Source organism: Spodoptera frugiperda, chromosome 11, assembly GCF_023101765.2.
Source record: "Spodoptera frugiperda isolate SF20-4 chromosome 11, AGI-APGP_CSIRO_Sfru_2.0, whole genome shotgun sequence".
Lineage (NCBI taxonomy): Eukaryota > Metazoa > Arthropoda > Insecta > Lepidoptera > Noctuidae > Spodoptera > Spodoptera frugiperda.
In genome coordinates this window covers 3,269,173-3,286,683 of record NC_064222.1, presented here as the reverse complement: position 1 = coordinate 3,286,683, position 17,511 = coordinate 3,269,173, and the positions used below count along the sequence as shown (strand labels likewise).

Below are 17,511 nucleotides of genomic sequence, written 5' to 3'. Positions count from 1 at the left end.
GTAGGTAAGCCAGGTAATAAAACTATCACAAGTGGTTAAATTACTTACCAGTTTTGTTTACTGTACATTTTTCTGAATATACCTTTTTTAGTTAAATTTCAAAGGGAATGCCGCAAGGGGCGAGTCGATGCATCAAAATAATTATTTAATTGTTAAATTTTTCACTCGCCCCGTAAGGGTTTTCGTAAGGGGCGAACCACTACTCCAAATTAATAAAAACGGGGCGAGTGGAACATTTTAATCGGAAGGGGCAAGATCCAGGGGGCGAGCTGATACTACACCGAAGCGAGCGACATAAAGCGGCAACACTCTTCAGCCATCTCATGTCGTTATTTACATTTTTAATTTACAAAGCGAGTAGACAGAGTAACTGAGTAAGCATTTTAATAATGTAATTTATAAACTTTCACTATAAATATTTACGTCTTAGTGTACAAGAACATCAGGAACATTAATTTTAATTAGATTAATTAGATCTTTGCGAAGAAAATGAAACGCTATACACATTACACACTATTTTTACATAAATGATTCGTATGGAACATGAGTGTTGGAGAAACTTGTTCAATATCTATGGAGAAAAGGGAAAAAAGTAATACAAAACAATTTGAATCATGGACTAATCTGTATACAGTCTAAGTAAGTACATATTCGCTATTCTTTAATCTAAAACAATAAGTTTAGGTTAATTTCGTCAAAGTCAAATCATTTATTCCAAATAAACCATAAATAGGTATATAAATAAATAATAATCTGTCAGTCTACCCATCATTAAAGCTAGGTGCTCGTTCCAAAGTGTCGTATCTATTAGATCACAAAATAAACCTTTTTACCTCTGTCATACGAAAAGAACAAAAACTAAAGAAAAGTATGTGTTACATTGTCTTATACCCATATGCACATTTCCTCATAGACCAAGAGCTAAGCTAATTAGTTAGTTTGGCTTAGTTCGCATAGCCGACACAGTTTTTCATATTTCTCCTGCCTAGGCTTGCCTTGTTAGACTCTTACTGACTAAAAACCACGCCGTTTGTAGGAAAACTGCGTCGGCTATGAGAACTAAGTTAAATTAACTTACCTTAGCTCTTGGTCAACCGGCTTTAGACTATCAGACACAATATTACGTATGACATAAAACCACTAATTTTGAGAGAAAGTAGGTTCAAACCATATAACCACAGTTTTGATGAAACGTCATATAAACCGTATCTCATAATTATCTAGCGCGTGCCATTCGATTACGATTTACGACTTTATAACTATCAGCGAAAGAGTTCAGAACACATTGATCATTTTAATTAATAGTCGTGAATTTTAGGACAGTTTTCTTCTAAAAATAGATGTTACGTATATGGAAATGGTATGGTTTTTCTAATTCTGTAAGTTATTTATGGTTGTAAAGATATATGAGGCCAATCGAACGTAGTAAACATTGATTTATTTAAAGAAGAAATTATGTTAGTGTGTTTGTTGTGAACTAGCTTCGTAATCTATACATATAATAAAATCGTAGAAAAGTGCTGTCTGTACATTGAAAATAAAAATAAAAAAAATAGCAGGGGTTATTGTTATGTCGATGTCGAACCCAAAAATGTAATTAACTTTTTTTTTGTCTGTTTGTCTGTTTGTCTGTTTGTCTGTTTGTCTGTTTGTCTGTTCGTCTGTGCGCGCTAATCTCAGAAACGGCTGATCCGAGTTGGATGCGGTTTTCACGAATATATTGTGGGATGCTTAAATTTACATTTAGTGTTTGTTTCATGTCAATCGGTTCATAAATAAAAAAGTTATGTCAAATTAAAGAATCACGTCGAACATTCTATGCTTATACCATTAATCGCCGCAACTATTTGACGGATTTGGTTGAAATTTGGTACAGATATAGTTTAGAACCTTAGAAAGGACATAGGATAGTTTTATTTCAAAAATCAAAAAATAAAAATATAAATAGATCGCGCTATGGTTTCGTTACATTCATTTGGTTGGGTATCGGCCGAGCGCTTCGGTACTATCGTAGAAAAAGTGTATTATCAGTCGTATGATTATTTGTAGTGGTCCTGCTGTTTCGTATATTCTAAATAAATTGGTTTCGTTGTATTTGTCAATTAATAAGTTTATTTGTTGGGTTTTTCTGGTTTTCTGGTTAAATTATTTAACGTAGGTTTAGTTTGATATCGATTATTAGTAGTTACTGTAGTTAGTTTTTTAATAAAATTGTAAGTCTAATTTATTTATTAATTAGATATATTAGATTTAAGTCGTTTCTTTTAAATTATTTAGTTTAAGCTTGGTTATTATAGCATAGAGGATAGGTTGTAATATAATTTCTTTTTTAAATGTTATGAATTCGTAATTCGTAGCTTTCTTTAGTTTTAAGTTAGTTTTCATCTTAAGTTCGGAAAGATTATAATATTTCTTTAGTTTAAGTCCGTTTTTAAACAATTTTTTCAATGCCCTAAGTGAGTATTCATCTATTAAATTCAAACGCAGAGCTCATTATCTTGATTTTTGAAGAGTTCCCTGGAATATCTTCTACGTCTCATTTTTGAAGAGATTCCGCGAGATTGGGAACTATGTGGTTAAAACCAAAAATTTGCCGGAAGTAACTATTCCACGCGAACGAAGTCGCGGGCAAAAGCTAGTTAGGTAATATATCCAATTCGATAAATATTTTTTAAAGTAAATTATCCTATTTATGGTCATAATCAAATAATATAATCAGAATGGAGTAAGGAATTCGATTTAAGTTTCTGTTTGTGTTTTTCAGAGAGCGTTAATGCCCGTTATTTGTCAAATGTGTAGTCCATAAATCGGCTCTCAGTACATCTTCAGGAAAAGTTTTTTTTTATAGGATAGGCGGGTATACGCGTACCACAGACTACGTGATGGTAAGCAATCGGCGCCGCCTAGAACACCCGAAAAATCGGCGTCGTTTACACTTGTAAATACCAGCAACACACTTGTGTTGCTGACGTTCGGGGTTTAGAAATTAGAGGATTGGATTAGTGGGTGTACAACTAGATAACATATGTTCTACTCTTCCATCATGATGGTCACAGTATTTAAAATTAAATTAAGTCTACGCAGTCGAACGTAGTAGGCATATCTAGTCTAGTTTAACCACATTAATGTTGCGAATTTAATATGTAAATAAGCAAATTATATAGTTTGTAAATCACTATAATGGCGACCGCACGGGCCCTTGCGGAATCGAGAATTATCTAATAAATGATTTACTGTTCATCATAAATTCTAAATTAATATACTGCTAGGTTATTTCCTAGTACATATGGGATTTCTCTCGTGTTTTGTGTCAGTTAGTTATAATAATGTAAGCAATATGTGCTTTTAGGTATTCAAGATAAATCAGAAGCTAGCTTTTCTAATTGAATTGTATAATTAGTTAGATACTATCACCCATTACTAGATCGATTGGTTCAGTAACTAGTCTGGCATACATATAGCTTCTTTGGGGAATGTTTGGAAGCTTAAAAAGGATACGATTTCCTATAGGAACAGAGAAAACTATACATTACTACACATAACTAATTTATGCTTAATTAATTATTATGTTATCGGCGGTCGGAAGATGTAACTGTTTGACGAGGAACTCGACTAGTTTCAAGCCATGCTAGAGGCTCAGATCAGAGCAGCATTCTGTGACACACGACGCGGCGATTGTCGCGCTGCAACTTGTATTATGCTTAATTTATATACAGGGTATTTCAACTTCCTTGGGAAGAACTTTGTTTTTTAAAACAAAATAAAATAACGAATTTGGTGGAACATGCATAAAATTTTTATTGTATTAAAAAGAGAAAAGTTTGGCAATTATGAATGAAAAATGATATCTGACAAATGTCCACCAGGACCACGCTGACAGATGTTGATTCTTTCATCAAAATTTTTAATGACTTTCCTAACAATCACACCTCCAGACCACATAGCACACCACACAGTGACACGTTGAGCATGCAAAGGCTTCTCAATAATGGCCAAATGCGGCAATTTTGCTTATTAACATACCCTGACAAATGAAAATGTGCTTCGTCTGAAAAAATGATTTTTTGAGAAAAACCAGCAGGTTGTTCTGAGCAAATCTACGGCGATTTGAATGGTCGGTCAGCTTCAATTCCTGCACCAGTTGAATCTTGTAAGGCTTCAAAGCCAAATCCTTCTGCAAAATTCGCGATCTCAGACGATTATGTTGCCCGAAAATATCACGAATTTTACGAAATGTAACTTTAAAAGAACGACCATTTTCATAGTGAATTTGAATTATTTTAATGCAATTTTTGAGCGAAATTGAATTCATTGTAGCAATTGCCAAAGCACCTACTACGAATACCGCCAAAAATTTAATGTCAAAAACTGCCACGTTCTTGGTGTTGCCCTAATTAAAAACAAAGTTCTTGTTGAAAAACCCTTTATTACGTTTGGAACTCTACTATATTGCTAAAAAATATAAATATTAAGAGACAAGACAATTCTATCTCAATTCCAAAGAGCAAGAAAACTCTTCACAAATCATATTACAAGAAAAATTACCGACCATATTAATAGTGTAGTACCTACTATAAAAAAAACCTTTTTAAAACGAAAAAAACGGAAGTAATTACAAGAGATGTAAGTACAGCGAACATTATCGGCGTATATCTTGTTCTATCTAAGTGTACCATCGATGTATAATAAGAAATAACAATATAGATGAGGCGGCCATGGAAAATATGATAAATACGAATGTTTGAAAGTGTTGAGTCATTGGGTAAAGAGGTCACAGATGTAGCATCCGATAATGCTATGTACCTTCGCTAATTCGTGTTGTTACGTACAGATATGTCGATTTTTGATGGGATTTTTAACTTTATAGTTATGTATTATGTCTTCAAGACCAGCTGACCATACAACTTCATACCGCCTTAAACATTTTGTTCTCACCTTTTAAACCTTCCCTAGACTTCTACAAATAATACCCAAATCCCAAATCGAAATAATACTAGACTTCAATACCAAAATTAGCCATATCGGTCTGATGTTGAGTTTTAGTATATAGAATCTTAGTTTTTATATATAGAGATATTTAACAGATTATAGCCGTTCTCGAGTTTTGGCTATACTAACGAACAGCATATTTGTTTTTATATATAGAGATATTTAACAGATTAGGATAACTCGGAGCTCATGCTCAACTCGGTAACCAACATCCCAATATAAATCCTAACGAAATATTCATTACTTAGTAGCTACATTATTATTTAAATCTATTACAATAAGTAACACAATTTATGTTACCATTCTTGTGCAAACATCCGTTCGTTATATTAGAAAAATAAAAAAAAACTATTTAGCAACGAATGCATTTTAATTAATGTTTCATTACAAAATATTGAACCTAATTACTTATTACAGCAGAACATTTAATTGAATTAAACATTATTCTAAACAATTTCTTCATACGCAGGAAACTTAAGAAATATTAGCGGCGTCCTCACTGCGCTGTGTTTCATCGTATAAGTTTGGGCAGATTCAGATTGGGAAGGGGGTCCCTTCCCAATCTTCTCGGGGATTGGGAAGATTCCTCTATAACCCTTAAATTCCTCCAAAATGCCGTCCCTGGTGTTTCGGATGACCATAGGTAGCGTCGATTGCTTACCATCAGGTGATCTGTCTCTCTCTATCCGTTTACCAGCTTATACCTACCATACAAAATAATATTGTATCACAACTAGTTATTAAAGATCTGTTTCTTAATTCTATGATGACCTAAGACTTTACTTTGTAAGTAAGTCAATGAACACCTAATTACTTTTAACACCGCACTCAGAGATATTTCATGATCACTCAAACGATTCCTTAGTAACGATTTTGCTCCGAAAACACGTCAACCGCCACATCGATCACTGTTGACCGTCGCTTAGCGGAGGATTTGCCTTAAACAGTTTTCTTTTGACAGTTAATATTTTAAGGAACCATTAAAAGATTGAGTATGGCCGTAAGTAGCCCTTAGTTCAAGTATTTTATACTAGCTACTTTCGCGCGGTTTCACCCGCTGTTCTCGGTTCCTATTGATCATAGCGTGATGATTTATAGCTTACAACCACCTCGATAAATGCGCTATCCAACACAAAAAGAATTATTAAAATCAGACCAGTAGTTCCTGAGATTAGCGCGTTCAAACAAGCAAACTCTTCAACTTTATAATATTAGTATAGATAAGTAGTACAACAAATCTGTTCACCTAAACATGGAAGTAACAACATAACAAGCCAATAATAGTTCCTATAACACCTGCACCCAATACGGGCATGTAATGCATGATTACTTCTACTTATGCCCAAGTAAATAACACGCGTAATAGTAGTGATAGAGCCAGTTATCAATCGCTCCAGGCACATTGTAAGCAGACCCTATAATTTTATTATTATGATGAATACGTAACTTTTGAAGTACCGGTCGATGTCTTCAGATCCGAATTGTACGCATCGCACGCAACGGATTTTAGTTTGACTTTAATAGAAACTCATACAAATGCGTCCATTGATCCGCATCGTACGGACCGCATCATCAGCAATGCCTACATGCGATGCGTACTGGTGACGTCATACGGAATGCGTATGACGCGTGCGATGTGTACGATACGGATCTGTGGACGTTTACCTTTAAAGGCATTGAGGGTCTATCAATCCTGACTGACATGGTCATAACGACTAGACTATGATTATTGAGAGCATTGCTGGTGTCTCAGGTAATTGACATCGAGGAGTGAGGTATTTATTCAACAATGGACGTCTTATTAATGACATATTGATAATGAAGTAGCACGAAGAGTAATCTGACATCACAGGTTATTGACAGGCTTTGATTGACTGCCAGTTGGAAAACTATCTGGAAGAAGGGGAATTTAATATTCAGATTATTTTAATTGGTACTCCCACGTTGGTATTGATAAACCTCGCCTAATGACTAGGTTTGAAGTAACCTGTATTAACCCGTTGTATAGCCGGAATGCAGATCTACGCGAGACACAATATGTTATCTATTGTTGTCTTATATCATACGAGGGGTTAAGCACTCATGCGTAACAGGCGCCTAAAAATTCTAGATTTTGGACATCTTTATGACTAATGACAAAACTGTTATTAACTGCTAGACTAATAAAATATTGTAATGTATGCGTTAACCATAAATTACGTTTATGATGTCATGCCAAAAATAATGTTATAATATTCAGACAAAACCGTTCACTTTTAACTACAAAATATGAATTCTTTTATCCGCCGGGCAAATATTTATACTGTTTTGGTTGAATTGAATTAAGTATTTTGAATTTAAACGACTTTCATGACATTACTTTATGTCAAAAAAGCTTGAGGATTTTTGATACCGTTAAATATTTGGGCTGATAAAAATCCGGTAGCTAAATAGAAAAAGATGTAGTAGGAGATTACATAGTTAAGACAGTGATTAAAAATGAAAAAAAAATATTGGAGACACTCTGATATAATATGTAATAAATAATTTCAAAATCTAAAATGTTAATCTAGGCTGCTGAATTTGAATTACATGTATTTTTTTTTTTGTAAAACTAGATATTTCGTAATCGCCTATAAGTTTTTAGAATTGCATGACAATATTTTATATATTTTTATGAGCCTGTCTCTTCCAAAAATGGCAAGCACACGTTTACAAAAAAAAAAGCATTAACGTCCATTCCTTCCTTTTAAAAATAAAATTTCCGAAATAATGTCTATACTTAGGACATTTTTTACAATAGCTAGTTGGACTTTACTAAACATATTCGGTTTCGGGTTCGTGTCAGGTTGTAATAATCAGGACATCACCGTCTGCGGATAAGATACGTCACAAAGGACATCATCATCATCATCATCACAATATTTAAAGAAGATAGGACAACAGGACTTTCATATTTATGCCAAGCTAATTAATTCAAGAAGCGAATTGTTACCTAAGTATGTCAATTCAGTAAAGTGTAATGAGCTAATGACGCATAATTCAATTGCTTTAAATCGGTATCGAGGCGCCATCGCAACTGAGGCCGTTTGCGTAACAAAATCGGCTTGTCTTTGGCGAGAGTATCGATCTTTCTCTTACCGATTTCTCGATTACGCACTTATGTATTCGGTCATCCGCGGCTGCTATATGCATGGGTATATAAGTCGGTCAGTCATTGTGTGCATTATGCATAAGTTGCCGCTCTTTTTGCTCTTTATGTCATGCGTAGACTGTTTTATATCCGTTTAAATGGTTATTATAGATTAAGTAATATATAAACAATGTTTTTTTAAATGCAAACTTAGGAACAACGCCAGGAGCTGCGGATTACCTAGCGGGTTACCGGGGCTGCGGCTCGAAAAGCAGGAGTGGGAACAGGGTGGTTTTTAGTCAGTAAGAGTCTATCTCTCGCGTCGCCGAAGGCGGAAGAAGCTGACAGGACATTTTTGACCCCTTAAAAAAAGTCACTGAAAGATACAAATATTCTTGCTACACAGGTGTGTAAAGGCATTAACCATTAAAAAATCAAACAAGCACTAACAAAAATACTTCTGACTCCAAACATACATCAAGAAAATTCAGTAAATAACAAAAAATACTTGAAAATGGAGAAATAAGTAAATGGATATGTAACATAGAAACAGTTGAGGCAGGCCCTGCAATAATAAACCGGTCACAATACCATTTTAATGGTGTTCTCAACACATCCATAGTTTTAACCATAAAAAATAATTTAGCATTCCATAAAACGTGACCTGCGTGAGGTCACATTCATTTAAAAATCAGAATCTTAATAAGTTCATGTAAATATTAAATTATTTGAATTGCAAAACAGAGTTGACCAATTTGAATTAATTGATTTTTATTCAATTTGGTGTATGTAATTCTAACCCAGTGGTTTAAAAAATATATTTGTACAGCAATTTTCTGACAGCACTATAATTATATTTTTCTATCGTAGATAAATAGTGTCTGCTTTTCCTTCCTTTGAGGATACAGCCTTGCCCATAAGCAAACTATTCACTCGAGATTTAAAGACGAGGCGTGTTCAAACTTCGGCTGCATCGTTGCTTACCATCAGGGGAGATAGTCAAGCGGCTATACCTAATTACCAATAAAAAAAATTCCTGCTTTTCGAGCCGGAGCCTACTGGGACGCCCATTAGGCAGTCCGCAGCTCCGGGTCGGGCATCAACTTTACAGGGCCCCGTCTGTGGTGGTTTGATGGCTCTTTGAGGCGCGCGCCAGTAGTTATACCACTGCTCCGAGGCTCTAGCAATAATTGAAGAAAGATCATTAATCCCATACCTACGCGGAAATCTCATTTTCTGTTGCAAACACGTAAATAGGTACACAGAACAACTCAGTACTAATTACCGTGCATAACAGACTATTACTCAAACTGACATTTCGTGTGAGATTTGCATAGACCAGTTGGAATAAATGCAAATATCACTTTTCAAACATTTTGCGTACATAAGTTACAATGTGGAATCTTCGCAGGAATGTTCACAATACCAGGAAATGTGGAAATCGGTCAAGTGTTGCGTAAAGCCAATAAACTGCCGTTCAGTAAAGCCTACATGATTATTATTCAAATGATTGACATAGTAAGTAGTCGTTTAGTCTCAGCCGTCTGTTGTCCGTCTGGAATTTCTTGTGTTATGCAAATTAGATCGGACAAAATATTGTGATTATGTAGTAATTATACCTATGCGTTGAGTTGCATAAAATTTATGAATTATGAATTTGATTTATTAAATAAATAAAACATATTTTTGCATAAAACAAATCCTAAACAATATTTGTGAAAAATGCGCTAGCGATCTAACTATCGGAATATTTTAAGATTTCTTTAGATTACCGAATAATTTAACTTGTTTTAAAAAACATATTCAAATTCACACCGGTTCAAATAAAAAACATAATAAACATTTATGCTGTTCGGATACGTAAAGCGCCATCTAGTTTGCGTTTTAAAAAACTTATACTGCCATCTATTAGCAAGTAGCGGTACTAAACCATATTTAGTTTTGCTACTCACTAATAGATAGCGCTAGCAGTTCTAACAGCCAACTTTTTTATGATTCGTGATATAAAATTACATGGTCAGGAATTCCTACAAATAAAGCAAATATGTATAAGTACAATAAAAAATATTAGTTTCAAATAATGACACTAATAAATACGATGAAGAATAATAAACAATACTTGATAAAAATAAAATCTTTTACTTTTTTCATTACTAGCCTTCACATTTAAGTTAAAAGCAGTTATTATAAATATAAAGTATGTTTACGTTCTAAATGACGTGTAACATGACGTTTAATCTCAGACTGCTAGGAGCCTTCCGGTTTCGAGTGCGGAGGAGCGGATTGTTGAATAACGGGACATTCATAGTTTAACAAAACGGTAAAGCCAAGGATCACGCTGTATACTCTTGCTTTCCAATTATAATTCCGTTATTGAATACTGTAAAACTCTTGAACTTGGCCCAAATCTAGAAGAATGTGTGAGAACTAGGTACGGCGGAAATTGTCAGCAGTTTATTACTGTAATAGTGATTAGGTACTGAGTGCAAATGAAACTGATAGAGACAGTTGTAATTAGTCGTTTATTTACTTAAAGTTTTGAGTAAATAGTCTTACATATAATAACTTATTTAGACGAATTTTCTTATTATTCCCGTTCTATCTATACATGAAAAGAAAAGTATATTATCATAATAGTCAGTAGTTCTGAAAAAAAAGCCTGTCTATTCGACGTCACATTTGCGGTATCATGTCCTAAAAGTATCAACAGGTAAGCCTAACTACATGACGTTAAGATTTTTCCCAAACCGATGACAAATAAATATCGGAAACAATTCCAAGTAACAAACAAGTACTAGAATCAGTTAACCATTTCCCCAAAACTCACGTTGTGGCAAAATTTCACTGTCGCTGCCTTTCTCCCGCACACCACGACGCGAGGAGATCGTGGCGGCCACTGACTCTGTGCAGACACTGCCCGCGCAAGCCTTACTTGGCAATGAAAGGCTTTTACTTGGGGCCTTATTACGAGTTGGTTTTATTTTTACCGAGATCGAAACTAGAACGTGATCGACGCTCTGATTGGTCGGTTCATTGCAGCCGGCCAATCACGGAGCCGAACGCGGTCTCGTTTCCATCTTGTTCAACGTAAAAGAAGCTCGTACTAAGCCCCCTGATCGAAGTGATCGACCACTCACGACCGATCGCTATTGTTTATGATTTATTACCTAGATATTGTAACAATGTAAGAATATAACAATATTCTGTTGAGTGGGAATGAAAGAGAAGTTGTTTTGTTTATAATCTGAGAAGCTTAGCTATCATTGACTCAGATTTATCCGTAACTCAATCTATGAACATCGAAATCTCAATACAACTATAGTTTAGGATGTTATCACTTTAAAATACTTATTTCACACCACATCAACAGCTAATAAGCGGCCACTGCTGACCAAATGCCTCTTCTCGTACAGTAAAGGTTTGAGCATTAATCACCACGCTTGCTCAATGCGGGTTGGCAATTTCAGACTTACAATTAAAAAAAGTTCAGGTTTCCTCACGATGTTTTCCTTCGCCGTTTGTTAGTGGTGTCTAAATAATCTTAGAAAGTACATATAACTCGGAAAAAGTCACATTGGTACTTGCCATTGGTAGGTTTGGAACCTTCGTAGGTTTCGAATCTTCTCATGCACGAGGGTGGGCCCTCGTGCATGAGAAGATGGCTTCATAAACCTTCAAGTAAAATAAATTATTTATCTACTCATTCCCTTATTTTCAGTAGTTTTTTGTTTTAATTACAAATTGGTCACTGATCACTGATCACTTCGTAATCGGGCCTTGGTCTTGAATTAGTATCCAATTTTGCACCAACAGATCATCCTCAATGCTCTCTATCTAAAACTAATACGTTAAGCCTTGAATTCCCAATTATTTTAAGGTTCTCTATTATTTTATCCGCCACATTGATACGCTTGACCAATTAAGCTCGTCCATTGACTTCTCTCGGCTTGGGCGAAGGAAGAGGGAGTCAGATTCTTACTGACTAAAAACCACCCCTTTCCGGAGCCCCAGTTAATCCGCTAGGTAGTCCGCAGCTCCGATTGACCAACAGCTAGGTACGTTGTTATGCTAAAATGCATTGATATATTGAAGTTGTAATTAAAATGTATGTACCAGTGCAACCAGGACTTGAATAACATGTAGCTATAGTGTTACAGTATATGATAGAGCTGTAGTATATAACTATGTTTGTTACATCATTGGTAACGTGTCAGGAATGTGATATATACCGAGTTACGCTGAACTGATAAACATAATCTACACTAATATATAGAGCTGAAGTTTTTATTATTTGTTTGAACACGCTAATCCCCGTAACTACTGGTCGGAATTTAATAATTCGTTTTGTGTCAGATAGTCCATTTATCGATGAAAGATATTTGCTATAAAACATCACGCTACGATAAATTGGATATTTTGTTAAAAGTATTCTCAGTATTTATTTTCAATTTATTTCATTTCTTGATTATAGACAATCAATAAATTCTACTATTCAAAATGTAAACTATAGCTGTTTAAACTTTCATTTGACTTTTGCAGTTACTAATAAAAGATCAAATTAATGTAATATGCATACCAAATCACCTAGATACTTCGAGTTCTAAATTATTCTTGACTATAAAACTAAAAAAAGCATTAAAAGCATAAGCATAAGTGGTAACTTACATAAGTACTTTGACATAAAGTGGACACAAAGGCGGTTCTGATTTTGACTATATTTTAAATCCAAACATTGTACACATACTTAGTTTCTTTTTCATCAAATTACTTCTGCCACCTTTTGCGAAGCGACAGGAAGTGTCAGACTCGTACTGACTAAAAACCACACCGTTCCTACTCCTGCTTTTTAAACCGGAGCCCCAGCGAACCCAATAGGTAGTCTGCAGCTCCGGATCAGGAATGTACATGTAGTATAGCTACAGTTCACAAGGGTCGTAATAGGTGATGCTTTGTAGTTTCTACTTAAATTATAAGTCTATCATTGGTAATGACAATCTGATCTTTAACCTTCAAAATTGACACTTGCAACAACACATCACGTATGTTATTTGCACTAGGAAAATCAACGTTTGCCCTTTCTGTCAAAGAGCAAAATCGTGTTGTTTGTTTTTAAAAAAGCCTTGGGAACACTAGGATTTTCTCCTGTGTCGTGGGTGCGTTTACAAACATACTTACAAGTTCGCAAACACATGAAACAGACCAGAAACAACAATATGTGGATCACACAAGAGTTGCTCCGTACGGGAATCGAACCCGCTACACGTTGCGCAGCAGCCGATTGACCAGCCACCGCTAATTCTATATAATGGAAATATTTATTGCTTACTTCGAAATGTCATTATATTAATCCAACTGAGTCCTTTTAAGGAAACATAATTACACCAAGGACATATTTCAGGTTCCTTAAACAAATATTTCAAAACGTAATTCGGATCACTCGATACTTATATTGAGAAACGTAGAATCGGTATCAACACTAGTTGCGACGACAGCGCCTCACTCGCCGTGAGCCGCGGCACGTCTGCGCACGCGCCGAAGAAAGTCCCACACCGGAACACTCATGGCTTTCTATCAACCGAGACATTTCGAATGGAATTTATAAAGTTCATTTGAATTTGAGAACAGATCAAAAACAGTGCTATCGTTGACTGACGTTCTTTTTTTTTTCGAAAAATAACGGATTTATCTGTCAAATTTTATGAATAGAAGTGACAAATGCAGTGACGAAAGTGAATTTTTAATGTGGAATGCGAAATATCAGTTTGTTTTTAAATAGTGGTGACTTTGTTTTGTTGTAAATAGTGGATTATTTGGTTTAATTCGGATGCTGTTATAATATCCCAGTCAAAATGGATTCAAGGTAAAAATCTTACAGCTAGAACATTTATATCGATCTTTTTAAATTCGCGTTTCTTGTTTTGTTGCTTTCTAGAAAGGACGAACATACCGGTTTCAATTTCTCCAAACTCTAGCGTGATAAATTGTAGAGATGAGAAATAATCGGTATCAATCGTACACCTGACCACTTAGTGTTACTGAAAAAATCCTTTACTTTCGCAATATCAATTGAACCAATTCGTAAACGTTCATAATACACGATAATTTCGACAAATCTCACCGTAACAAACTTTCATTTAGAGTGAAATTATATTTTAATGTAATTAAATGAAGAATTGACGTAACAAGAAACTCTAGCAATGCAACCAATATCAAAGATAACTATTTAACTAATTCAAAAATAAAGACATTTTTAAGGGTTTTTAAAAAAGGGTCTTCAACTTTGAGGTTACTTGAAACTATGAGGAACTATAATTAGCTTATAAATGGCTCAATGATACGTGTTTATGCAAGTAAATGTTTGTTTGACACTCATTGGGTAACGCCAATACGTTCGTTAAGCACATCAATGTGATTTATTCAAGCAAGCAGGTGCAAACCGCGTCCAGCATTAATTTGAGCTTGGAAAGCTGTAACTTTGTCTTGACCTACTATCTGATGCCTGTAGATAATCTTGATACTATGTTATATCATAGGGCGATTACACACAGGCTTTATTTCTAAAACTTCTTAAACAATTTGTTGCATCAACATAATCTTTCCTAAATGGCAGTTTCAAAGTTTTGGCGCGTTTTTTCAATGACAGATGTCAAAGTCACAGAAAAAATAAAAACAAAAGGTGTTCTATAGCTACATAATCCTGGCTGGACAAGTCATAGACAACAATAAGAACTAATTTAAAAACAACCTATTTTATGACATAAAACCTCATTTCGCGACTCTTGATGTATGTTGTTGTTTCTTCTTACATTTACACTGCGAAATATTCAAAACCGCTTGACATTATGCGGCATACAACATAATAGTATGTTGGCAATAGTTAAGATTGCATGCGAGGCGGGTACTAGTACATAATTGAATGTCTTTTTGCTTCTTCCTTAATTTTGTTATGGTGATGCAATAAACTACCATTGGTTTTGAATAGAAACATGAGTTTCAATGTTTCTAAATAAATTGTATATGTAAGAGGAGATAGTTAACAATAAAAATAAGTAAATATTTCACTGGATGCAGGTCTTTTCCAACCGGCCTATCTGGAAATCATTAGGGGAGGTCTATGTTCAGCAGTGGACGTCTTGTGGCTGATATAATGATGATGATGATGAATAATTCACATTTCCATAAAAAAGATTTTGATACAAAACACTGTTAGGGCGTTTAGTAGAATCTTTAGCCTACAGGTAGAAGTTGTGTCCAAATCTTTTCTGTCCAATATTCAACCTTTCTATAGCACAACACTTTCGAAAAACAATCTCAGGGACAGTACCAATTTCGCAAAATCACGGCACACCGTCGTTCAAGTTAGCCATGACCTTTTTACCATAAGTACTGCAGCCAGATAATTGCATGCACCACAATTTACAAATATGGCGTGCAATCTGAAGTAAGATTGTTTTCGCCCTTCTCTCCGTCACCGGTCCACTGATCACGTAGCTTCCTCGTCTACCAGTCAAACTGGATTCCACCTGCTTTCGTTCTATTTCAATAAAGACCCTTTTACCAGTAGTAAAGTTTTTTGTTATTATTGCTATCTCTTTCTGCCCTGTAGTTTCTAATCAGTTCATTACTTGTGTCTTTGTTTTTGATGGCTTTTGACATGTAATGTTGTGTTGGTATGTTGATGGTCTTTTGTTTTTTTTTTACTAGAGCAACATGGTTATACGTACTAATTCATATGTATGCGTCTTAGAGTCTTGGATTATATTAACGATGCATGCAAAGTCTATTTAATTATATTATGGTAAATAGTTTTCACTTTACCTATTCCAAGATTCTTGTAATAAAATAAATTCTCTAAATGACTTTGAAATTGAATATTAACTTTAAAGTTGAAAGTTTCAATAACGTTATATAGTTTTACATCACTAAGACTCCATTATGCAATATAATACAACGGTCTTATGTAAAACAAATAAACAATAGACATATTAATCATTTTGTGGACGTCACTATTGCTTACAAAGACAATACTTTTGGTCACGGAGTAATAAATGTCAATGATGTGGATACATCAATTACATTTTTATCTGATGATCAATAATATAGATATAGGCATCAAGCAGGCTCCAGACCAAAACTAAATAAAGATTAAAGACTAAACAAATAAATAGTAAAGTCATTTATTTCAATTCGACCCAAAAGGACACTCAGAAAGTAAAAAATAAACAAATGTCTGTTGGTCCTATAGTGAAGCTGTTTGCTCGTTCCAAAGTGGAGATTCCTATGAAGAAGAACGAGTATCCAGTCGTTCAGTCGTAGAATTTTAATTAACAAACAATTAGAAGTTACACGTAGACAAATATTGACGTGACTTCACAAGTTAGTGGGCGGTGGATGTTGGAGTGTTCGAACACGCACCCACTGACACAGATGTCAAGTTGACCCACCGAGATAATGGCTTCCATTGCAAAAAACTACGAGTTTTGTAATAACAATGATGATGCCATGTCATTAACCATAAGGCTTTCGTGTTCTTAAATGATAATTGTGAATAATCAGATAATTATGACATTTATTTTAAAACCAGTACATGATAATGATGCTAAGGTCGGCTACCTCAATACTTTTTCCATACGTCAATAATCTTAAAAGAATTCTAGAAGCCAAAAAGTTTTCTAGGACGTTTACCAGCTTAATCTATGAAAAGATAATAAAACGTAAAAACAAACTAATATCTACATTAACAAATAAATTCTAGTGACCCAAAATAAAACAAGAAATGTGACCTGAATCAATGCTTTTATCAAAAAAGCAAGTCAGTGTTCATAATCTTAATAAGACCTGAGTATAAGGAAAACACATCAGGACGATGAACTTGATCCAAGCATTTTTTTAAACCGGTTACTACGTGACTCAAAATTTAGAAAAGACAAACTCATGGAGAAATTGAGAGCTAGCCTGAATTGTCATCAACACGTTTGCAGAGATGAAACTCGCTGAGATAGCAAATAATTGCTGTACGGTTATTAGTGTTAATATAGATGCTGCAGAATGCTTTGCTGGTCTCACAATTGTAAGGAGAAGTGATGATGATGGGGATTTAAGTATCTCTTTCGATATCTACTCCTCTACTCTCATCTACTCCTTCGTCAATATAAAACTTATTGAACAGAACAAACGGTGTAAATTTTGAATATTACGCAATACGAAAACGATTGAAACGAGTAAAATACATTCTGTAAATATTTGTTTAGCATTCTTTGGAATATCATCAATGATATCGATTAACAAAATCTTCAAAGCTATTGAGCGATGCATCTGCATTAGATGTAATGTATGTGTAATTTGTAGTAGTTTAATCATTCCCAAAGTATTTATTATTCAGTTCATCTAAAACAATATTAACTATCCAT

The 17,511-nt window shown here is 34.6% G+C and overlaps 2 protein-coding genes across 4 annotated transcripts in view; one reads left to right on the top strand and one right to left on the bottom strand.

Moving 5' to 3' along the window:
* The window catches only part of LOC118274661 (flotillin-2), a 287,597-nt gene that overhangs the window by 148,757 nt on the left and 121,329 nt on the right, over positions 1 to 17,511 (bottom strand). The window lies entirely within an intron of this gene.
* LOC118274662 (glucose dehydrogenase [FAD, quinone]) overlaps positions 1 to 17,511 on the top strand; it is a 40,254-nt gene that overhangs the window by 11,350 nt on the left and 11,393 nt on the right. Inside the window, exon 1 of one of the 2 annotated variants that reach the window (XM_035592307.2) lies at positions 13,568 to 13,961. The exons of the other annotated variant lie outside the window; for it this stretch is intronic. The gene's annotated coding sequence lies outside the window, so the exon portion shown is untranslated. Of the gene's footprint in view, positions 1 to 13,567; positions 13,962 to 17,511 lie in introns of those variants that run through there. 2 annotated transcript variants of the gene reach the window in all.